The sequence below is a fragment of the Oryx dammah genome, unplaced genomic scaffold (assembly GCF_014754425.2).
Source record: "Oryx dammah isolate SB20612 unplaced genomic scaffold, SCBI_Odam_1.1 HiC_scaffold_4, whole genome shotgun sequence".
Lineage (NCBI taxonomy): Eukaryota > Metazoa > Chordata > Mammalia > Artiodactyla > Bovidae > Oryx > Oryx dammah.
The window spans coordinates 26,092,377-26,116,261 of NW_024070188.1; the positions used below are offsets into that span (position 1 = coordinate 26,092,377).

The 23,885-nt window shown below is 44.9% G+C and overlaps 1 protein-coding gene across 3 annotated transcripts in view; it reads left to right on the forward strand.

Moving 5' to 3' along the window:
* The first annotated feature begins 1,508 nt into the window (after nucleotides 1-1,508).
* Nucleotides 1,509-23,885, forward strand: part of FYN (FYN proto-oncogene, Src family tyrosine kinase) — a 219,229-nt gene continuing 196,852 nt past the window's right edge. The window contains exon 1 of one of the 3 annotated variants that reach the window (XM_040238472.1): nucleotides 1,509-1,955. The gene's annotated coding sequence lies outside the window, so the exon portion shown is untranslated. The remainder of the gene's footprint in view (nucleotides 1,956-23,885) is intronic. The other 2 variants (XM_040238475.1, XM_040238474.1) reach the window with 2 other exon arrangements.

The following is a 23,885-nucleotide window of genomic DNA, read 5'->3' on the forward strand; positions in this document are numbered from 1 at the left end:
TAGCATAGGGAACTCTGCTCAGTACTCTGTAATGACCTATATGGGAATAGAATCTAGAACAGTGGATATATGTATATGTATAACTCATTCACTTTGCTGTACAGCAGAAAGTAAGACATTGTAAATTAACTATACACCAATAAAAATTAATTAAAAACAAACAAACAACCCCCTCCCCACCTAATATTGCACAGATTTCTCAGGGGGAAGTTTCCATATAAATATCTTATTTTAATTTAAAAAAAAAAGTACTATGTATCAAAAAGAAAAAAGGCAGAAAAAGTGACTGGTATTTGAAAACTACAGTCAAAACTTAGTGGGCAGGAAAGGTAATATTATAGATTTTGAACACAGAAGCAGATGCCAATTCACTTATATTTCTCAGAGTGCTATATTTTGCTGAGGGGGCAGTGTAGGATTCTTGCCAAAATCATTATAAGAAGAATGAATCTGAGCATGCCCTAGAGCAGAACTTTCAGTAAACAGGAATCACCTATAAAGAAAATCAGGAAGCTGAAGTGTTTGCTTTTTTTTAATGAAGTTACATCCTGCCATAGAAATGCTGGATAGGAAATAAAGACTGATGCACTCCCAGTTGTATATTAAACCAGCTATTATTTCATCAAGGAAAAGCTCAGATTTAGAGAAGGAAAAAAACCAGGAGAAGGCTGAATTCATGAGAAACCAAAGACAAGCAATGGCTACAATTAAACATGTTTTTGGAAAAAACTATACAAACAAATACCCATTCTTTGATTGCAGATTACTTAGTAGTCGCTTGCCCTCTCCACCCCCTACTCGTATTTCCCTACTTCCTGCAGACTTTGCTTGTATATATATACATATATCAGAAGACTATCAGTTCATCCTAATTTATTCCGTTTTATCCCCTTCCTTTTCTTCCTCCCCCTCCTTATAATTGCTAATAATATTAACTGTGCGTTTCCAGGTTTCTCTTTTTTCCAGGTTTCTGTGATGGGATTCTCCCTTGCTCCGCATTCTTCGGTTTGATCAGAGATAACAATTTATTCATCCTAACAGTTTCCCAATTTATCCTCCCACCTTCAGATTAAAAGACAACAGAAGGGAAAGATAGCCCTTTCTCAAGGCAGGTTCCCATGGTTTTGAGGGAATGGCAGATGCCTTTCTGCAGTAGCGGCTGCAACCTTCTCCAAAGCAGAAACTGCAGCTCACACTCTCCTCTTCTTTCCTTAGCCTAACCCACTACCTCAAGTCCACGTAAACCTTAAAAAACACACACGCACAACTCCTCCAATCTAGTATCCCCTCTCACACCCTTACACCACAAGCACGCCAGGATGCCCAATGCCACCGGAACGCTCTGCCCACTCGGTGGCCCCACCCATCGCCGCCCCGCCCCCGCTCCAACCACCAATGGTCGCCGCCCGCTGCTCCCGAGGGGCTCGTTGATTGGACAGTGGAGCCTGCCACTCTCGCGGGGGCTCCCGCCCTCCCTCACTCCCCGCTGAGGCTGGAGGGGCTGGAGCATCAACGCGAGTAGCTCGGAGCAGCCGCGGCAGCGGCGGCGCGTCGTTGCAGTTGCGCCATCTGTCAGGAGCGGAGCCGGCGGGGAGGGGGCTGCCGCGGGAGAGGAGGAGGGGTCGCTGCGAGCCGAAGGCCGCCGAGACCCGCCCGCCAACCGGCCGAGGGAGCAGAGGAGAGGCTGCCCTCGGAGCCGCGCGTCCATCACCGCCCGGGCGCGCGGCGCTTCACCCCGCGCACCGAGGGCTCCCCAGGCGCACACAAAGCCGCCGCCCGCGCCTGGGAGGGATCCGGTCGCCGGGCCGGGGACACCCGGCGCCGCCCCCTGGGCACTCTCAGAAGGCCCACCGGCTCCCGGGCCCGCCGAGCAACCACCGGAGCCGCTTCGGCCGCGCCGGAGGAGGCGGGGAGTGGACCATGTGAATGGGCTCCGGAGCCTGAGCGCAGCGCAGGTAAGCGGCCGGGGATGCGCCGCGGGGCCGCGGGGATGCTGCGGAGATGCGGGCCGCGGGCGCCCAGCGCAGCGCCGCCCCCGCCGCGGGGCCCGGCGCTGCAGTCTCTTGGCCATCGTCGCCTCTGGGGCTCCCCGCGGGGCTGCCAGGGAGTTGGCCTCGCTTGGAGTCTTCCTGTGGTCGCTCCGGAGGACACCTCTGCGGGCTGCAGCCCCGAGGTAGCGCAGGGCTGGGGGGGTCCATTTCCTCAGGGTGTGAATAGGAATTGGCTTGGGGGGTGGCTAGGCTGGCCCAGACTCCGCCTCCGCCCTCTTTTCGGGGCCCCCCGCGGGGACCCGGGCTGTGTGTGTTGTTTTAATGTCAGGGATGATGTAATCACTTAATAATTGATGCCCCGTGCTGCTTCCCTCCCCAGCCCACTCCACCCCTGCCCCACTCCTCCACCTCTCGGCCTCCTCCGCCTGTGGCCGTCGCCTTTCCCATCGCATCCTCCAGCTTATTTCTGGCACCTCCCTGCACTTCCCCCATCCTCCCCTCGACTCTTCCTGTGCCACCACCCACCCTTCCCCAGTCCCCCGTGCTGGAGCCTTGGCTCCTCTTCCTCTGACCCCTCCACCCCTCCTGCTCCCTCAGGCTCCTTTCTCTTCCTTCTCAGCTCTCTGGATTTCCTCTCTACTTCCCTAGATCGATGACTGTTTTTGTTTGGTCGCCTCCCCTCTTATCTCTGCGGCCACAGGCGGAGGGGACTGAGCCAGAAAGAGGCCACCAGGCTTGGGCCTCGGCGGAGATTTGCTGGGACTGAGTGAGAAGAGGGATAATAAAATCACCCTTCTTGCCCCTCCTCCCACCAATAAATCACACAGACTCGCCGGGTGTGTGTGTGTATGTGTGTGTGTGACACAAAGAGCCCTTTCAGTGCACAGAGAGGAGACGCATAAAGTGCCCAAGGATGGGCGAGATGCTTCTTGTTTCTCTTCCCTGGGGCTTCCCTTTTGCTCAGATAAAGCAGTTGATCTTCTCTCTGAGAGTCTTTCCTGCCACATTTACCAAAAAATAAAAGGCCCCAGATGCAGGGTGGCAGGTGCTGGCGTTTTGCTGTATTCATGGACCGGTAGTGTTGACTGGTGGCTGCAGTACTTCTTAGATTGAAGGGGGAATTGATTTCAGCTGTCTGAAGAGTTGCTTTACTCTCAGGGTAGCACCCTCCCTTGCCCAGTTTTAACTCCCTTTCATGGTAGGGGGTAGGATACATGGGTATGGGAGAGGGAGAATTTTGTTTCCAAAAGAGAGTTATATTGATGTTTGCTAGGAGTGAGGCAGGCTAACTTGCTTCTCTCAAGTCTAAGGAGGACTGAAGTCATTTGAAATGAAGTCTTGTCCGCCCGGTGATGGTTGTTTCACCCTTGTATTTAAAGAAGCTCCTGGGGACATTGCTAACGCAGCAGTAAGTCGGTATTTGGAAGACCACTGGGGACTGTGTCTCTCTTCCCTGCTTCAGGGTACCCTTCAGACAGCCACTTCCTTCCTCTCACCGCCAAGCCACTGCCGTACTTTCCACCCTTTGTGCTCTTTCTCCCAAGTCCCTGCCCCTCTGCCCCTCGGGTCCTGTGCTTTCAGACGAAGGGACCCAGATTTTTGGAGGAAGTGGTTTTGTTAACTGTCTCAGGTGTTGGAGGCACTTGGCTATGAGCGAAGAAGGTAGAGAATCTTGCCTGATCTCTTAAACCATCTGCTTGATGTTCCTCTTGAAAAGGAAATGTAAATGTAAATCTGGGGGCTTAATGTTCCATTCTGTAAGCCAGTGACTGTTACATGCTTAATCAATAATGTCAAAACTTAGGTTGAACCCATTGATTCCTAAGAGCATGGCTCTTTGACTGTTATAAGTAATAGAACTGTCTCAAGTTCTTCAAGAATTTTATTAGAGAAGAATTGTTATGGTTCATTAAACATTTACTTCTGCACTTTCTAAGGACATTCATCTTGGAACATTTTATATTTTAAAAAAAGCAAAAGGGTTAATGAGGGTAGTGCTCAAAACAAAAAAACAAAGCGTTGTTTGTTTGGCCAAACCCAGGAAAGAAAGTGCACAATAAGCTCACACTCTGTTGACCGAGTTCAAGAGAGTGGTGAGGTTGAATGTGAACAAATGCATATTCTGCTTTCTGTGCTTTTATTCTCTGCTTTCTCCTGGGTCTGAAATCTAACCCCATCTGATTTGCTTGGGTTCTGTTAAACCTAGGGCCCAGCTCAAAAGTCTTCTACTCTGGGATGCTTTCTCCTTTCCCCTTCAAGCAAATCCTCATGCCTCCAATTTTGTTTTCACACTTCAGCAGCTGGCGTTATGGTTGGCACGTGTCTATTTCCATCATTAGTTGATCAACACATTGAAAGAAGGAACCTGGTCTTGTTTCAACAAATGTGTTAGGTCTTTGGTATGTGCTAAGCACCTGGCTTAATTAGGCTAATATTAGCAGCTATAACAAATAGGCCTGCAAAAATATAATGACTCAAAAGTAATAGATGTTTATTATTCCTCATGTAATAGTTCAAAATGGGTATTTCTGATCAGTGGGTGACTTTCCTCCATGCAGTGATTCTGGGCTCCAAATTCCACGATGCCTTGGCGCTCCATTGTAATCTGCTTTCAGCTGGCAGAAGCACAAAGAGAGAGTAGAGGGGATGCACCCACTTTTTAATTACCCTGGCCTGGAAATGACATACATCACTTCTGCTTGCATCCTTTACTTGAGGGATAGTTAAATGGCCACATTAAATTGCAAGGGATCCTGGGAAATAGTCATCATATGACTAGAAAAAAAGTCAAGAAGATATGTGTTTGGGGCCAGCAACTTTGCTATATGCCACAACTCAGGTGGTATGAGTGGGAAAGAATCTGCCTGCCATTGCAGAAGACAAGAGATTGAACCTCGGTTCAGACCCTGGGTTGGGAAGATCCCCTGGAGAAGGAAATGGCAACCCACTCCAGTATTCTTGCCAGGAAAATTCCTTGAACAGAGGAGCCTGGTGGGCTATAGTCCATGGGTCGCAAAAAAGTCAAAGCACACACACACCCAACTTTGCTATGTGGTGCTGCTCAACAAGGCATAGTCGTTGCCTTCAAGGACTTTGTAGGTTGATGAGAATTAAATGGAAACCTAGAGCCTTTACCCATTATTGCCTTCATTCTTTTGCTATTGCCAGACTTTTGGTTTTACAAGTTCAGACCTTTTAAACGTTTCCAAAAACCTTGGTTTTTTGTTGATTCTAGTAGCCACTTCCCACCCAGTTATTCCCTGTAATACAGTGATCTGATGGCCATGGTACTGACTTTGATGTGGCTCTCCAGTACCACCTTTGTTGGCCTGAATTGTTATCTGCTTATTTTATAGACTTCCTGAATGGCCAGGAGAGTCTTTAGAAATCACAGTCCTACCTTCTCTATTTGGAAGAGGAAATGAAAGAGACTCTAGAGGAGAGATTTTTTTGCCCCAGGCCATGTTCGTGGGAAGAGAGCTTCACTTGCCCAGCTCTTCAGTCCTGACAGGGTCCCCTCCAGCCCGCAGATGTCTTGAGTGGGTGGGTGACTGTGAGCCCTGCATCTTCCGCGGGATTAAGTGAGTTCCCAGAGCCAGGTGAATCACTAGTGTTTTGGATAGCCCCTGTTGTCCACAGGCCTCCCCAGGAGCAATTCTGTCCATACTAGTCATCAGACTTAGTAATGCACATACTTTTGCTATGTTGTGGTATGTCACTAAATCGTGCCCGACTCTTTGGGACCCCACAGACCAGCCCACCAGGCTCCTCTCTCCATGGAATTTCCCAAGCAAGAATACTGGAGTGGGTTGCCATTTCCTTCTCCAGTTTTTTTTTTTTTTTTTCGCCCTGTGTGTATGCTATAAAAAGTTCATTATATTCATCAGTTCTGTAGACGTTAGCCCAATATCTTATTGTGTGCAAGGCACTGGAAGATAGGACTGTGAAAATGAATACTTCTGCTGTCCTTGCTGTTTGGGAGCTTAGTCTGCTAGAGGAGATAAAAATAATACATAATAGCTAGTTTTATTGAGCATTTACTATATGCCAAGCACTGTTTAAGCTCTAATCTTAATAATGGTATGAACAGCTGAAACTAATATAATATCGTAAATCAACTATTGCTGCTGTTGTTTAGTCGCTAAGTTGTGTCCAACTGTCTTGCAACCCCCTGGACTGTAGCCTGCTAGGCTCCTCTGTCGATGAGATTTTCCAGGCAAGAATACTGGAGCAGGTTGCTATTTCCTCCTCCAGGGGATCTTCCCAAACCAGGGAGTGAACCTGTGTCTCCTGCATTGGCAGGTAGATTCTTTATCACTGAGCCACCTGGAAGCCTAACTATACTTTAGGGTTGTTTTTATATGAAGTAGTTTTGCTTATAATCTCCATTTTACATATGGAAAGTGAAGCAAAGGAGGTTAAATAACTGACTCAAGATCATACACGACTGGTAAGCAGTAGAGTCAGGATTCAGGTCCAGTTAGTTTGGTCTCAGAGCCTTTGCTCTTAGCCACGAGGCAATATGCAAGATAATACATATGGACATAATGATGATATTGATTAAAATGTGTTACATGCCATAAAGGAGGGTGGCATAAATACTTTGGAAGTGGATTCTTTTGGTTGTTGGGAAACATAACTTTATGTTTAAATAAAAAATAAAATGTCAATTCCTATTGCCATTCTTTCCATTTTAGACCCTCGTGCTAACCTAGGAAATTAAAAAAAAAAAAATCTAAAAATGGGAAAGCAAAGCATGTTGATTCTGGAACTACTTTTACCCAGTGTGACTCTCTATTTTAGGATGGATCCTTCTGTGGCCCACAGATAGGTCTATAAGAGTTTGTGAATCGTCCTACATATTTACTCATCAAGCAACATTCATTCTTTGTATCTACCATTTGCCAGACATTGAACTAGATGCCTCAGGAACAAAGAGTTGTAATCCTGCCTAAGGAACTGCCTGAGGAAGGCTCTGACCACAGTGATAACTGCCGTGATTCTGGGTCTACAAGGCAGCATGAACTCCACAGCAAGGTGGTAAATTGGGGTGGCCAGGCAGAGAAAGCCAGAGGAGGAACTGGCCATTTGAGTGTTGTGTGAAGGCTATTGGCCTGGAAGGAGAAGCCGAGGATGCAGATGCACAGACTTTAGGAAAGAGAAAGTGAAAGTCAGTCATGTCCGACTCTTTGCAATCCCAAGGAATTCTCCAGGCCAGAATGCTGTAGCGGGTAGGCTTTCCCTTCTCCAGGGGATCTTCCCAACCCAGGGATCGAACCCAGGTCCCCCACATTGCAGGCGGATTCTTTACCAGCTGAGCCACCAGGTAAGCCCAAGAATACTGGAGTGGGTAGCCTGTCCCTTCTCCAGGGGTTCTTCCCAACCCAGGAATCAAACTGGGGTCTCCTGCATTGCAGGCAGATTCTTTACCAACTGAGCTATCAGGGAAGCCTGACTTTTTAGGTAACTGCAAGTAATTTAGAGTGGGTGGGGGTGGTAGAGGGAGAAGATGAGACTGGTGGGAAAATTGAGAACGTTCTTAAAAGTACTTTATCCAGAAATGCTGTTTAAGAGTTGCAAGTAGAGATGCTGCTGGTCTGATTTGTTTTATGATCTGTTTGGCCGCAGTATGGGCTGTTGACCAGAGGAGGTCAACATCTATGTAGCTAAGGTAGTTATGGAAACTCAGATGAGCCATAGATGGAGTGCTGCACAGAATTGGGGATGGAACAAGAGAGACAGGATTAGAGAGGGTAAGACAGTATCTTGTGGGGCTGCGGAGAGGCAGAAGAGGGGATCCTTGAGAGTAGGTGAAGAAAGACCTGCAGACAAGCAGTGCAGTAAGAACAGGGAGCGGGTATTTTAATGATGACTTTTATCATGGACACTTTGGACTTTCAGGTCAAGGTATCTTGTAGGCAGTTGAATAGATGGGTCTGGATTGAGGTGTAAGATATAAATCATATATAAATCTATTAGCAGTGTATTACAAAATACTGGGAGCTGTGGATATGGACAGTATCAGTGAGGAAGAATGTGTTGAATGGAAGAGCAAACAAGGCTGAGAGAGAGCCGGGGGAGCAGAGGTGTCCAGGCCCTGAGTGAGAGAGGTGCAGCCAGAGGATTGGGCTGGCCAAGGAGGGAGGGGGCCCTGATCCACAGGAGGGGAGGCCTGTGCCCCGGACGTTAAGCAGGATTGAGAATGAAAAGTGCAGTTGGGTGTTGTATCCAGCCAGAGCAGTGTGACTATAGAAATCGAAAACTCTGCTGCTCCCCAGACCAAGGTAGAAACATGTAGCAAATCCCAGAGAACATAGAACCATAAGGGACTTAGAGATCATGTAGTCCGGCTCGCCCATGTCACTTGTGAGGAAAAATGAGAATGCAGAGTGGCTGACTGACTTGTCCAAGATGGCGAAGTCATCACTTAAAGCCAGGTTTCAACCCTCTCAGCCCCGGTGAGGCATGTGGGCCGGGTGCAACCCCTTCTAGCTAGGCCCAGTTACCTAATCTATTTGTGCCTCCCTGTCTTCACCTTTAAAATGAGTTCCTACTTCAGAGGCTTGTTGAGAGGGGTCAGTGAGTTGATCCATGTAAAGCACTTAGTATCCCACATATAGAAAAGCAATGTGTATGCTGCTGTTAATACATATATAGATATATATATCTATACATACACATATGTATATCTATAATACACACAACTCATGTACATCTCATATATATCCCTTAGGGAAGGGATGAAAATGTATTGTGTACAGAAAAGGAGATTTTGAACATTTTAGAAAGATTTGAGTGATTGTCAGTTCTGAGTCGAGAATTATTGGAAAACATAGGAAATTAGTTGAAATAGTATGATGGCAGTTTTAGTAAGTCTTCTTAAGAAATGCAAAGCCTTTCTATTGTTGAGAATAGAAAACATAAAAGTGCTTTGAAGTTAGCCCTATAAAAGAATGTCTTTGTTTTAGTCAGATAACCAGAATTTTACCCTATCTACAATGTGCGGGTGTGTCCCTTGAGTTTGACTGTAGAAGTCACCGTGACTTTCTGAAGGTAAAATAAACTCCAGAGTAGGAAAAAACCCCGCGAGTTATGAATTTCATGCACTTGGTTCCTATGAAAAAAGGGTGATTTGGGTTATTTAGAGAAATATAATTTTTTTTCCAGTGATTCTAGTTGAGCAGATCTAATTTTTAGCTACTAAAACACATAAGCCTGAACAGTATTATCCAAATGGACTTGGGTGACATGAAGTTCAGACAGCTTCCAAATAAGTGGCACTCTGGACTTGATTAGAACGTAGCAATCCTGGAAGAGTATAAATTGAATGGATTTATGGTCTAATAAAAACGTGGGAAGAAAAGATAATGCTTACTGACTCATGAAACTTTAACAGCGTTTGTAAGAGTCTGAGTTGTAATATTTGGATGAGAATGTTTTCCCATCCGTCTTGGCCTGCTTCCTGAATGACCCGCGTCGTGCTTCGCTCAGGGCGTGAAACAGATTCAGGAGCTCTCGGGTGCAGAGGTCATCATTACCTGTTCCGCCCTGTCCCCCCTGTGTCCTCAGGCAGCACCCGTTGGTTTGAGCAAATGTGTATTGAGCACCCATTAACTGTAAGTTTGAGGGAGGGAAAAATAAGATGTGGGAAAGTTTTAGCCCATTGCTAATTTCAATTCAGAAGGCCTTTTCTGAGAACTGTGTTTTTCTGATCTGTATTCCTATCTCTGTGATAGTATAAAAAAGCACACAGCACCTCACCACCACTCACCCCTCCCTAAATACACCAGAATAATAATCATACCTGACTTTGTTATTGAATCCCGGAGGCCTGAAATGCTTTACATGCAGTAATTTACTTAGTCATCACAACTAGACGAGGCAGGTATTACCCGCATTGGTCAAATGGGAAGATTGAGGCTCAGAAAAGTAATTTGCCCATTGTCACACAGCTAATTACTAGAGAAGCCAGGTCTGTCTGGCTCCTAAATTCACACCTGCTTTTGCTTCAAAACTGTTCTTTGTTTCCTGTGTACCAAACCTTGTTGCTTTTGCCTTGCAGTTACTTCTGTGTTACTTCTGTGTTAGGTTTTGGGGGACAGGAAAAGTACCTTTGCCCTCAGGGAAGCCCCGCTTCTTCTGATGACTTCATGAAGACTTACTTTCTGGGAAGCCCCTCTTGGTCCTGTTTTGGGGCTCCATGGCACTTGATTACCACCTCGTCATCACCCTTGTCACAGCCTGACTTATAAAGCAGAGTGGGTCAGCTGGGTTGGACAGTAGGAAGATACTGGCTTTTTTTCCTGACTTGGGAGCTCTTTGGAAGTCAGACTGTGTTTTATTTGTGGTTGACTTGCCAGCTCAACATCCAGCACGATTTCATGATGTACTGTTATTATTCCCATTTAAAAGATAGGGAAACTGAGGCCTGGAGGTGTAGTGATTTGGCCAGGGTCACACAACTAGTAAGGAGAGCTGGGCTCTGAACCCAGGCAGTCAGTCTGATCCAGAACCAATGTTCTTAATGCTAAATTTGTTCCATCTCTCCAATGAGATTACAAACTGTGAGGCTACAGGCAGCGCCCACCACCTCCTAGCCCAGTACTTCAGAGCTCATACACAGTGAAGATAGGCCCTCTTCTTTCTTCCATCCACCCTGGCAGGGAGACAAACAGGAAACGTCAACCCAGGGCTTATCTCATGATAAGGAGAGGGCTTTGGGGCCATGGTTGCATGACTGTTCTCTGACGATCTTAGAGAATGCATTGTTCCAGGCCCAGTTCTGACTCAGTAGATATGGGGTGAGCGGAGTTAACCCTGACATCTTTTCTATATGTGAGAATTGCCCTGAGGATGGAACCCATCAGGGAGGCAGCTTCTCAAAGACAAGGAACGAAGAAGCAGAGTGACTGTGAGCCACAGTGGTGGGAGCTGGCTACTGAAGGGGTAGAAAATCATCCATCAGAGGCAGAGGGAAGTGAGCCCAGGGAGGCTGGGGATCAGAAATCCACCACAGAAAGATCTCTTACCTTGTGTTTTTAAGATTCCTAAGTACCTGCTCCTTTTGAATGTGCTGGTGGGATTTCATCTGATGCAAACACTTTCATTTTCTTCAGAGCTTCCATCTTTGAGGTACCCAAAAATAGTAGGCTTTTCATGGAGTTGTATAAGGATTCCATCTGCTTTATACTGAAAAGTAGGGCTTTAATGGAAAATTAAAAATGAGTCAGATCGCCTTTCCCACAACAAAGCCCAGGGCGCTTTTCCCAACCTTTCCTTCTTCAAATCCTCAGAAAAAGTTACTGAATCTATATTTCTATGAAATTCTGCCCAATTTAAATTCTACTGAAAAGGCAAATAAACACCAGTGAGTTCCTTCATTGCCACACATTGTAGTATCTGTTTGGAAGCAATAACAATTTAAAATGTTGTCACGTGTAAAATTTGATTTTTATTTCAGTTTCAATTTTATTCCAGAAATCGTGTGATATGTTGCACATGCACGCAAGGATATTTAAAAAACACTAACTTATGTTCAAGGTTTCTCTCGTTTGCTCTCAGAGTTTGGAGGGGTTCACTTTTTTTCTTGTCTAGTTTATTGTCTGACCTCCTAGAAATATAAACAGCCCCTCATCATTTTCAGATAAAGGCCCTGAGTTGTCACACTCTGTCTTTCTGTATCTTTTATCACTGTTTCCTGCTTGAAAATGCCAGTTCTGTGGCTTTATTTTGTGTGCACCTTTGCCTGATCAATATTCTCTTGATATGTCCTTCACTCTCCTGTGGTTTGCAAATAATGATTCCAGCTGCTTCGTCCTAGCTTTCTAGTTGAGGATATGTTCCTGATGTGAGGAATCCAAGGAGCAGAGAATTTTTGCGCCTTGCCCACGGTCCGAACATCCAGTTCCTCCTTTAGTTTAGACTAGAGTCCAGGTCTTGCGGAAATCTGTGTATATGGGTCCTGTCTTCTCAACATACCATGACCTCATGTGATGGGGTTTTTTGGTCCTCCTGTAGCTTGTAGCTGGAGAAGACAATGGCACCCCACTCCAGTACTCTTGCCTGGAAAATCCCATGGGCAGAGGAGCCTGGTAGGCTGCAGTCCATGGGGTCACTTTCACTTTTCACTTTCATGCATTGGAGAAGGAAATGGCAACCCATCCCAGTGTTCTTGCCTGGAGAATCCCAGGGAGGGGGGAGCCTGGTGGGCTGCCGTCTATGGGGTCGCACAGAGTCGGACACGACTGAAGCGACTTAGCAGCAGCAGCAGCTTGTAGCACAGTCATTCATAGTGCAGATGCTCAGCAGGTGTCTATTCAGATAGACTCTGGGGGCAGGGCACTGGAATCTGCAGCCAGTTTCCTGGCCATCTGCTGGCATCTTCTTGGATATTGAGCTTCTGTAGTGTCTGATGGCATCAGCTTCACTCTCTATGGACCCATGTGACTTCAGTTTGGGACTGTGCTATACTGTTTTAGGAACCACCATTGTCTTCTGAGAATGGTGTGTGTTTAAAGCTCTTTTGTCCATAATCTTTAGCTTTTTGTTAAAAATTGAGGATGGTCAGGAAAACAGTTACTTCCTTGCCCTCTGTCATCAGGTTTTCATCAACAGGATTTTCACTAAAAAAAAAAATATATATATATATATATAGGATGTTACCAGCAGTGCCTAGTGACGTCCAAAACCAGGGGAAAATGCAGAATGTTTCAAAATCTGGAGGAAACTGGAAAAATATGACAGTGAGTGATAGAAGAGGAAAGAGTGGCAGAATGGACTACAGGGCTGGGCCTGAAAGTGTGGGGCTGCATGAAACCCAGCAATGGCTACGCGAGCGCCATCTTCCCATGCATTCATTTTGTTCACTTGGCATAGCTGAAGAATCTCTTCAGCTGGGAAGGAGGGTTCCATCTTAGACTTTAGGTCCTACAGAATAATGATTTAACACTGTATCCCAACCACAGCCTCTGTATATCCTTCAAAAGAGTGATTGACAATAAGCCTTACAACATGTTTTTCCGTGGTTGCGGGGAGCGATCGCTTGAGTCATTTCTGTAATATAAGACACACCAGCACAACAGGCAATGTTTGTCAGCCCCGCATTAAGAATCTTCTCAGCTCCCTGTGAAAAGCTCTCTGTGATTCTTCATTAATGGCTTCCCCCGGCTAGCCCTCACCTGGGTGCCAGGTTTAATGTATCCGAGGGAGAGCCTTAAAAACACATTCTGTGGCTACAGACCACTGCTGCAGCAAAGAGGGGAAGGGGCAGACCTCCTGCTTCACTGTTGTTCGAAATGCCATTATGGTCTTTGGAAAGCGGCAGTGAACTTTTTTCCCCTTCCTTCACTATGCACCGTCTATGATTTCAGAGCTTTTCCTGCCCGCCTCCCCACCGCCACAACCACCACCTTAAACGTCAGGGATCACACACCACTAACAAAGTGTACTTTCCCCTTGGCGAGCCGGTAATGCCACCACTTCGTGTATTTATCCAGCTTGTTCATGTTTAGTCACTCTGGTACATGTCAGTGTCAATATTGTCTATTTTCAGAAGCAAGCTTCTAGAAGGCTGAAAGCACACCTCATTTAATTTGCTTTGTGCCGTGAAACACTGCACAGAACTGTGCATTTATTAAGTGCTTGATGATTTTGATTCTGTGCTTCAAGTCTGGTAGGTCTTACGGGTGTTCTCAGGACTTCTGGAAGGAGATGCGTCTTGAGTAAATTTTCTTCTTGCAGAGAACACATCACATCCAATGCATCTGTAGATCCTCAGCGTCCTGTGTTAGAATCCAGAATTTGGTTGCACGTAATGTTTTAGGTTCCATCTTTTATGTTACCCACCTAGGTGAAGATGCAATGATCCCAGCTTCTAATTCTGTTAGCAGGTTAGGGCCAAAGCACAGATAGTACGCCATGCCACACCCTTCTTTTCATAGGAGTGTGGTTGACCATATAATTCTCAGTGTCTTATGGTTATTATTTCAACAGATGCTTGATTTCAAACTGCTGAGAGTTGGAGGTAGTTCTTTATGAGGGTGAGAACTGCTCAGTGAAGGCTGATGAGGTGTGATTTAAGAACCTACAAGGACTACAGTGTTAGGAGAAGAACCACATACCTCTGTGGGTGTCAGTAGCTCCTGGGAGGTTTGGGTCACTTTATGCATGTATGTGTGCTCAGTTGCTATGGTTGTGTCCGACTCATTGCGACCCCATGGACTGTAGCCCACCAGGCTTCTCTGTCCATGGGATTCTCCAGGCAAGAATACTGGAGTGGGCTGTCAATCCCTCCTCCAGGGGATCTTCCCAACCCAGGGATCAAACCTGCGTCTCCTGCATTGCAGGTGGATTCTTTACTGCTGAGCCACCAGAGAACTGTGGTGTTGGAGAAGACTCTTGAGAGTCCCTTGGACTCCAGGGAGATCAAACCAGCCAGTCCTAAAGGAAATCAATGCTAAATATTCCTTGGAAGGACTAATGCTGAAGCTGAAGCTCCAGTACTTTGTGAAGAGCCGACTCATTAGAAAAGATCCTGATGCTGGGAAAGATTGAAGACAGGAGGAGAAGGGGATGACAGAGGACAGGATGGTTGGATGGCATCACTGACTTAATGCGCATGAGTTTGAGTAAGCTTTGGGAGATGGTGAAGGACAGGGAGGCCTGGCGTGCTGCAGTCCATGGGGTCGCAAAGAGTCGAACATGACTGAGTGACTGAACAACAGCAGTCACCACCAGGGACGCCCCCCTGGTCAGTTTACAGCTGAGTGCAGTGCAAGGCGGTTTGGTGCTTGGGAACCTGCAGCCCCAAACGCTGTCTGACTGTACCTCAGCCCACCTATGCCACAGGGAGAAAAGTCTCCCATTTAGAGTGGCCCAAGGAGAGGCCCAGCGCCCTCCCTTGATCTCACATCCGGGCTTGTGACAGAGGTCGTTTCCAGGGGTGAAAGACCCCAGCCTCCGCCCCCACAGCAAGGCGCCCATGCACTTGAGATACAGAACGGTTGCTGTGGGAGGAACTTTGCTTATGCTCCCCTGAGCCAGAACATGCAGAAATGATCCGCTAGAAAGGACCATTAAGCAGAGAAGGAGCCCTTGTATTAATTTCCTGTGGCTGCCATAACAAATGACCATGTACCAGGTGACTTAAAACACTAGAACGTTTCTTTTCACAGTTCTGGGGGCCAGAGGTCTTGAAATTAAGGTGTCAGCAGGGTTGGTTCTTTATGGAGACTCCAAGGAAGACTCTGAGTCCCACGCCTCTTTCCTAGCTTCCTGTGGCTGCCAGCAACCCTTGACCTTCTTTGGCCTGCAGACCCATTAGTACACTTTTTACATTCATCTTCACATAGCTTCTCCTCTCTGTGTCTTTATGTGGCCTTCTCTTGTAAATAGGACACTTGTCACTGGTTTAGGTTCCACCCTAATGCAGGATGATCTCATCTAGAGATCCTTACCTTAATTACATCTCAAAGACCGTTTTCCCATATAAGGTCACATTCCCAGGTTTCAGGTGGACATATTTTGGAGGCCACCATTCAACCCACCATAGCCCTCATAGGGACAACTATTAGCAGTAACCTGGGAGGAGAAAGATAAGAAAGATATTGCAAGTTTGAATGCCTACAAAAGAATAGGACCGTACTTTATGTGTGTGATTTTAAACTATTGCTGCAAGAGGGGTGAAGCTAACAGTGAAATTGTTTATGCGAAAAGAAGTTCAAAAGCATGGAGTGTCCTGAAAAACTTTTCAGTAAAATTGAAGGCTGAGCCATCATCCAAGGTTGGAAGATTTGGAGATGGGAGGAGACTTGGAGAATACAGAAAAAAACCAAACAGCCAGGAAAATATAGAATAATGTGTTAATAGATTAAAAAGTATTGCAGAGAAGTAGGGAAGCCCCCTTGGAATTTGTGTTTTTAACGGGTCCTTTTAGCCCAATTTTTATGACTGCTTAGTAGTACTTGTCACTTGGGAATGGAAAATCTGACCTGTGGTGACCTAGAGTTCGTTTGAATAGTCAAATGAGGAGGACGCTCTAAGAGATTAAAGAAAGTGTCAGTTGAATTAGCTGAAAGGGCTTCCCAGGTGGTGGTCATGGTAAAGAATCTGCCTGCCAAAGGAGGTGATGCAGAAGACATGGGTTCCATCCCTGGGTCAGGAAGATCGCCTGCAGTAGGAAATGGCAACCTGCTCCAGTATTCTTGCCTGGAAATTTTCATGGACAAAGGAGCCTGGAGAGCTACAATCCATGGGGTTGCAAAGAGTTAGACATGACTGAGCACCCAGAGAAGGTAATGGCTGGATAGGGGAGTCAGCTGGAACAGGGATGATGGATAAGGCAAGAAAGGGTCCAGGGTTTTAGGGATGGGTGAACGCAGTGGATATGGAGGAGACGCAAGGGCCTTCTCACCCTGGGAAGAAGAAACCTAGGAGGTGAAGAGTTCTGAATGATGCTGAACCAGGTGGCTTCCTGTTGAATGGATCTATTCAACAGTAGAATAGAGAGTAAGGACAATAATTCTTATATAAAGAATTCAAGAAAATAAAAGTCATAGTCCCCTTTCTGCCCTTGCTTCAAATTATGTATAAATGGTGTCTCCAGAGAAATGGCATGTCAGTCCATTGCACTTTTAACAAATCCTGGATGAGTGTTCTGGGACCCCTGAGACCTTGCATTATGACCAGCCGGCTTAGTGGGGATAATATTTTGAACTGGTATTCAATTTACTTTCCCTTCCTTTTAATTCTTGTTGCCCTGGGAGTCTCCCCCAATGAGCCGAAGGATTCCATTACTTCAGGGGGAGGACAGAGTATGGCCTAAGACAAAGAAGACATTGTTCAGTTTCTGACTTCCAAAACAGGACCTTGAAGCCTGTTTCAGCGACCAGAGTTAGCCCAGGCCTTCGTTCAAGAGAGGCAAGCTTTGTTAGCAGAAAATGATTTGTGGATGCCGAGGAGCTGGGTCTCAGAAGAGGTGGCGTGTATTGTACAGAGAGGCTACCAGCAGGAGGAAATGCTTTCCTGGGTTGGAGGATGGAGGTGGCAGAGGTTTGGAGGAGACTCAACATCCTCCGCTCCAGGAGAATCTGCAGGGAGAGAGCACGTGTACCCTGCACCCCTACCTGGAACTCCGGAAGGAAGCCCCAGTGGAGTGGACCCTGCCCTGGGGCACATTTAGGCAAAAACAGCCCTGAGCTGATATGCCTTCCCCCTGTTTCCCAAAGCTTATACGTGGCGTGGGAGAAATCCCAACAATCCTTGGACAGCTGTGGAGGTGCTGTGAGAGCTGGGCGGGGTCATCCCAGGGTCAGGACGAAGAGGGCACAGAATAAACTGGGTCATTCCCACTGCTGAGGACTGGCTGGGATTGGGGCAGCAGATTTCCACCAATCACGTCAGCAGAACCAGCCAAATACAGAACAAAGGGGTGAGACATCCCAGGGAGGCCAGGGAGGGCTTGGAGGGCAGGGCGGAACCAGGTCCTCACCCCATCATGTGGGGGTCTGTAATCAGCCCCTCGGGGAAGGAGGGAGAGGGAAGGAACACAGCCCTGAGAGGCAATCTGAGATGAGCTCAATTTGACTAATTGCCCTGAAGGAGCAAAATTTTTAAATCTGAAGGGCAAGTTGTCTTGCAGTAGCAAGATGGGTTTTTTTTCCCTATGGTAGGCAGAAATGCAGTGGTCATGATCAAGTTGAAATCAGCTATGAAAAATGTGCACAGCTGGGTAGTAATTATAAATTTCAAACCTTGCATATTGCATTTGAGCTGTGTTTTACCAGGACGATGGTGGTGATGGTGGTAACAATGGTGATGGTGGGAAATTCGCCTACTTGTATTCTTGTAGTATACTTTTCCCTTTGTATAAATTGTGGCTTACCTGTACTTGGTTCATTCTGGGCAAGAAGTGGAAAGATCCGTGCTCTCAAGGACAATCAGAGTTGTCCACTGCGTATTCCAAAGTTTTAGTGAAGATTTGGACTTTCTATGGTTTAACTAGTGACACTTCTTCCCAGGGTCCTCGGTTGCCATGGAGTCAGGTCAGTGGAAAGTATTAGAATTTCAGGCTTTTCTCTCATGAACTCGGCTGTGATGCTGGAGACTAGAAGATCATTTTTACTGGGAGTGACCCTTCATATCTTAAAGGTATCAAGGTGAATACTGGAAATTACACTCTCTGACTGACTATAATGGGAGAAGCTCTTCATTTTTATTCAATCCCATGTACTAAATAAAGCATGAGTTTATAAAGGGATTCATTTCCAAGTATAATTCATAAGTAGTTATCAGAACACTCAAATGAGGCGGGGGGAGGGTACCAGTCAGCTCTTTTTAAATACATTTTAATCTCTCTTTGACATTCATAAGAGGATGATGCTGCATTTAAGAAGATGTGTTAAAACCTGCTGTTTCTTGAAATGCCTAGTAATTTTGGAAGGGAAAGCTTTAGTCTCGCTTTAAAAAGCATATGTTTGGTGGGGCGGAGTGAGGTGGGAAGTTGCCTGTTAAGATGCTGCTTATGTATTTTCCTACTCGAAAATTATGGTAACATATAAATACGTCTCACATTTCCCTCATCTGTCAGGCATAGCCAAGGGAGCAAGAGATGGGGAACTATAGCCACTTTTTAACAGGAGTCACTAAAATAGTTTAAATTATAGCACTTAAAAAAATGTTGATTAACTGATACCATTTCCATAATATTTTTGACCTGTGAAATAGTTCCCTTCAAAATCTCAAAATAGAATTTTTAAAAATTAAAAACATGTCCCAGATGTTATACAAGAAAAAAAACTTTTTATACCGTTTATATAAACAACTAAAAGAACGTAAGACGGTAACTATTCTTGGTACATGGGGCTTCCCAGGTGGCACAGTGGTAAAGAATATGCTTGCCAGTGCAGGAGACATGGGTTTGATCCCTGGGTCAGAAAGATTTCCTGGAGAAGGGCCTGGCAATATCCTTTAAAGTTGTGTTTTATAGTTAATATTTAAAACTGTTGCTGTCTTCAATTGGCATCTACGTATACATAATATTTTTAACAGAAAATAGCATTTTCTACAGATGCGCGTAAGCTCAGAGCAAATTCTGCTAAATAGAGGCTTTTCTCAAAATAGCATTTCCGCCCCCCTACTGAAATGTGTACATATTTAGCCCAAATATTTTCACAAGTCTTTTATCCCCGTTCAGGATTCTTATCATCAATAAATATTTGTTATAAGGCAAAACTCATGAAAATAAATTCCTCTATGGTACTTTTAAATGCTTTATCACATTTAGATGACACAAAATTATAGATCATTCCTAATTTCACTCCATTGTAGCACAGAATATAAATGTATCTGATTAAAACCAGGAACATCATCAAAATATTGCCACAAGTTTAGATGCTCCAAAACATCTGTAACCCTATTTTAGAATTAAAACTTGGACACTGACTTCTCTGATGTGGTTAGTGCCTTCCTTTGCTCTTGTTGGGATAAATTTTAACATCTTCCTATTTGTAAGCCTTGTTTTCAGTAACTGCACTTGGTTAAACACTTTCTAAAATCTGAAATGTTTTGGCACTTCATTCCCTACTTTGAGCAAAGATTTCCAACTGTTTTGGAACAGAACACACCCCAACTTCACAGCATTCATCCACATACCATCACAACACACTCAGGCTGATTTAGAGAATCATTTCTCAAACATTTCTAAACCCTAGTTGATGGTGACAGGCAGCAAAATAGAAGATGTGTACTTACAATGCCGCAGTGTTTTTTGTATTCACAAAAACACTTGATCACAAAAATTTCATAGTTCAGTTTTTCTGTTTGCAAGAGACTCTGTAGATGTAGCAATTGCAGTTTGTTAGGATATAGCCACTTGTTGAATGCAGTTATGAATTAGGTGTATGCCATACCCACTTCAAATAACTTTCTGCCCATAGGTTTCTTGATTTAGTAAGGACAATTATTTATAGCATCACAAAATTTGTATTCTGCAAAAACAACTTCATCTTGTGTTAAACTTTTGACCAATTAACAGTTGTATTCACACTAGCATGAGGTATTCCACCTGTGACAGAATGAACTTTCGCAAGCTTTATTTTGATCCCAGGAAATAGATGGGGGAAAAAAATAAAACCATAATTGAAATTAATGGATTTTCTGTTTAAAACACCTGTTAATACTAACTTACAACTGGAATCATTTGTATGTTTTTTTCTTCTGCTAATGAAACCAATAGATTAAAGATATCACTTCACTTTTCCAAAGTGCACCAAAAAAAACTGAACTCAAAAATAAGCAGAATCAACATAGAATAGCAGTCATTTGATCCAAAGGAAAAGTCATGCTTCCTAGAGTGCTATCAGTGAGCCTTCCATAGCCGTCTGTGTTAAATTGTCATCCTTGGGCACAGTCTTATTACAGTAACTGTTATGTTAATATTTGCAGTAGCTACTGATGCTTCCTTAGCATCAGTATATTGTATTAGTATATACAGATTTACAGAGTGAATAATATCAGTGAGGCTCCCATGCTAGATAATACCAGAGAACATTTTGTGCGGGTTCACATTCATCATCAACTTTCCTAAAAAAGCAAAAATGTAATTTTTCATTTTTTTTTTCTTTTTCAGCCCATTGTTGCTGAAGGGGATATTGCAAAGTAAAATAGAATAGCAATCAATAAATGACAAAAACACTGTCATGAGCACATTCACATCATTTTTGAAAAGGTCTGTTTTCCTGCAAATATTTCCCGTACACCTAACCTGTAATTTTCTGTTTCCCATGGACGCTTCTGCCCAGTGTTTTGTGCATCTCTGGCCGCAGCGTGGGTTAGCACAGCTGGCCAGTGCATCCGGTGTGTGGAGGGGTCTGCCAGGGGAGAATGTAAGGTGTTAGCTGCTCTGGCTGCTCATGTCCAGTGCTCTTTATTTTATTGGTGAGCATCCTACCTGTTTTCCTCGAAAGAGAGGTATTTACCGCAGCCAAGACTGGAAAAGGACAGGAAAACAGATGGATTGTCATTGGTTACCATTCCGACTTAATCACGTGGTAGGATGAAAATTCTCTTCCCCATGCAATTGTCCCATCACTAGTAGGCAAGACCATGGCCGAAGCTGGAAGAGCAAAGTGGAGGCTCAGTCACATCTGATTCTTTGTGACCCCATGGATTGCAGCCTGCCAGGCTCTTCTGTCCATGGGATTTTCCAGGCAAGAATACTGGAGTGAGTTGCCATTTCCTAGTTCAGGGGATCTTCCTGACCCAAGGATTGAACCTGTATCTTCTGGGTCTCCTGCAAAGGCAGGTGGATTCTTTACCACTGTGCCACCAAAGTGGAAAGTACCTAACCCAATCTTGGTGCCTTTTAATGCAACTCTTAATAACAGTCCTTGGTTTAAACAAATGAAACATCTGGACAAAGCTTCATCTGATGGGCTGCAGGGGCAATGGGTATAATCTAATGCTTTCACAGATAAGCCAGGACCTAAGGTCACCCAGGCTTCCTGGTGGTTCAGTCAGTGAAGAGTCTCCCTGCAGTGCAGGAGACCACCTACAGTGCAGAAGACCTAGGTTCAATCCCTGGGTCAGGAAGATCCCCTGGAGAAGGATATGGCAACCCACTCCAGTATTCTTGCCTGGGAAATCCCACGAAGAGAGGAGCCTGGTGGGCTACAGTCCATGGGGTTGCAAAGAGTTGGACGCAATTGAGCAACTAAACCACCGCAAGTCACCCTAGTCAGAGATCACATTTGTCTGTCTGTTTCATACTGTCCTCTTTTGGCCAGACTGTTCTGATAAGCCTGCCGCTCTGCCCTCCTATGTTGCTGGCTTCCAATCCCACTGCTGAGTGAGCTTTTTTTAAAGTCCTTGTGAGAACACATTGCTGGGTAACACCCTTCAGTATTGTCCTCTTGAGCTGGAATAGTTGAACTCTTCACCGTAGCCCAGGGAGCCTCTTAAATATCCACCCACCCAGCTGGCCCTGTAGATTTTAATCTTCCAGGTACCACATACCTTGCCTGTCTATTCTCTTCGCCAGGGCGGTTCATGAGAGACACTCAATACACTTTCTCGAAAGAGTGAATATGATTTGAGTCGATGAAAGGAGAACAGAGGAAGTGTCTTGCTAATCCATGGGGATAAGGAATGCAAGTCTAAATATCTACATCCTAAATATTATTTCTGTCTCTGATAACAGAGTTGAACAGCAGAATGTAACAGGGCTACATCCTCCTTCTCCACCATCAGAGGTGTTATGATGCCTACAAACCGTTCTGATTCTCAGTCTCCCAACCCAGGGAGAAAAGTGTGAATTCTAGTGCGTCTATTGTTTCCTCCAGCATTAGGCCAGAAATTTTGTTTGGCGTATACTTGGTGTATGTGGCAAGGAAAGGTGCTTTTCTGATTGATTTGGGGAAAACGGGGCCACATGATAGTGGTGGTGGAAATCACGATTTTGAGATCTGTGTTCTTACATGACTGCTTTCTGTTGGATCTCTTTTTAAAACATGCTGCCGTTCAGTTTCATCATGAATGCCTTTCCAAGGACAGTAAACGGTTTTACACACTATGACATCGTTTCCATGGCAACTAATGTATTTTAGCAAAGAGAGAGACTCTGCTAGAAGTAGGCTAAAAAGGACAAATACAGAAATGGCACAGTGTAAAATGTGGGACAGTGTGTGTTGTAGTAAAGATTTTTTATTTCTGACTTCTTGTTTAGGAAAACCTGTGTCAGTAGATCCTGGTTTCTTAACTCTTAGTAGTAAAATGTTTACTATACCCAATATTATCTAGTATTCTGCTGACACAGTTTCTTTATTTAGTACTTGGGTTGTTTCTTGCTTGTCTGTTTGCTTTAACATGTCGTTTGTTCCATTAACATACAACCTTTGTAATTTCACCCATTTTTAAATGGTGACCTTACATCTCTGCTGCCCTTAATGACAGAGCCTCTGTGGAGGGCTGTCTCCACTACCTGTCTCCACATAGCATCTGTTAAAAAAAAAGAATCAAAGTCATTCCAAGCAAGATTTTACCCTACTACTTGCTCCAGTTACTCACCTCTCATCCTCTAAGGTTATTACAATTTAGCCCTTGAATTTTTCAGAAGCTAACATTAAATGTAAGTATGACTGACTGTTAGTCACTCAGTTATGCCTGACACTTTGCAACCCCATAAACTGTAGCCCACCAGGCTCCTCCATCCATGGGATTTTCCAGGCAAGAACACTGGAGTGGGTTGCCATTTCCTTCTCCAAGGGATTTTCCCAACCCAGGTATCAAACCTGGGTCTTCTGCATTGCAGGCAGATACTTTTATCATTTGACCTTCAGGGGTTATAAGTATACATTTCAAATAATTCCACAAAGCATCAAGCCCCATGTGGGAGCCTTTGTGTAAACCTAGTTTTAAAAAAGTAAGGGATTGGGTTACCCTGCTTTGTGCGCCTGAATGTACTTGGATTTTTTGTTATATGATAACAAAATGCTCTTAAGTAAACCCCAAATGGTGGGCAGATAGCAGTCAGTTTCCTATTTAACAGAAAAAGAAGCCAAGGGAATGCTTTCATGACTTAGAAAGATAGCAAACCAGTCTTTGGGATGGATGAGGGATGATACCCTCATTTATCTTTTGTTGGACCACATGGTGCATTTAAAAAATTCAAACCAACATTTAAAAATTGAGCACTTTTATATAAAAACTGAGATTTCCAGCTTCTCAGGAAAAAAAAGAAAACACAGGGAGGTCTGGCCAAGCCTGCCTTCCGTCCTGACAACAGCCTAGCCAGGCAGCATTGCAGCTGTCCTCTTGGAATGGCGCAGGGTTCTTCCGCTCACCCCAGCCCCGTCTCACATGCTCCATTCATTCCTTTTACCTGCCTGGCTGCTATGGGTT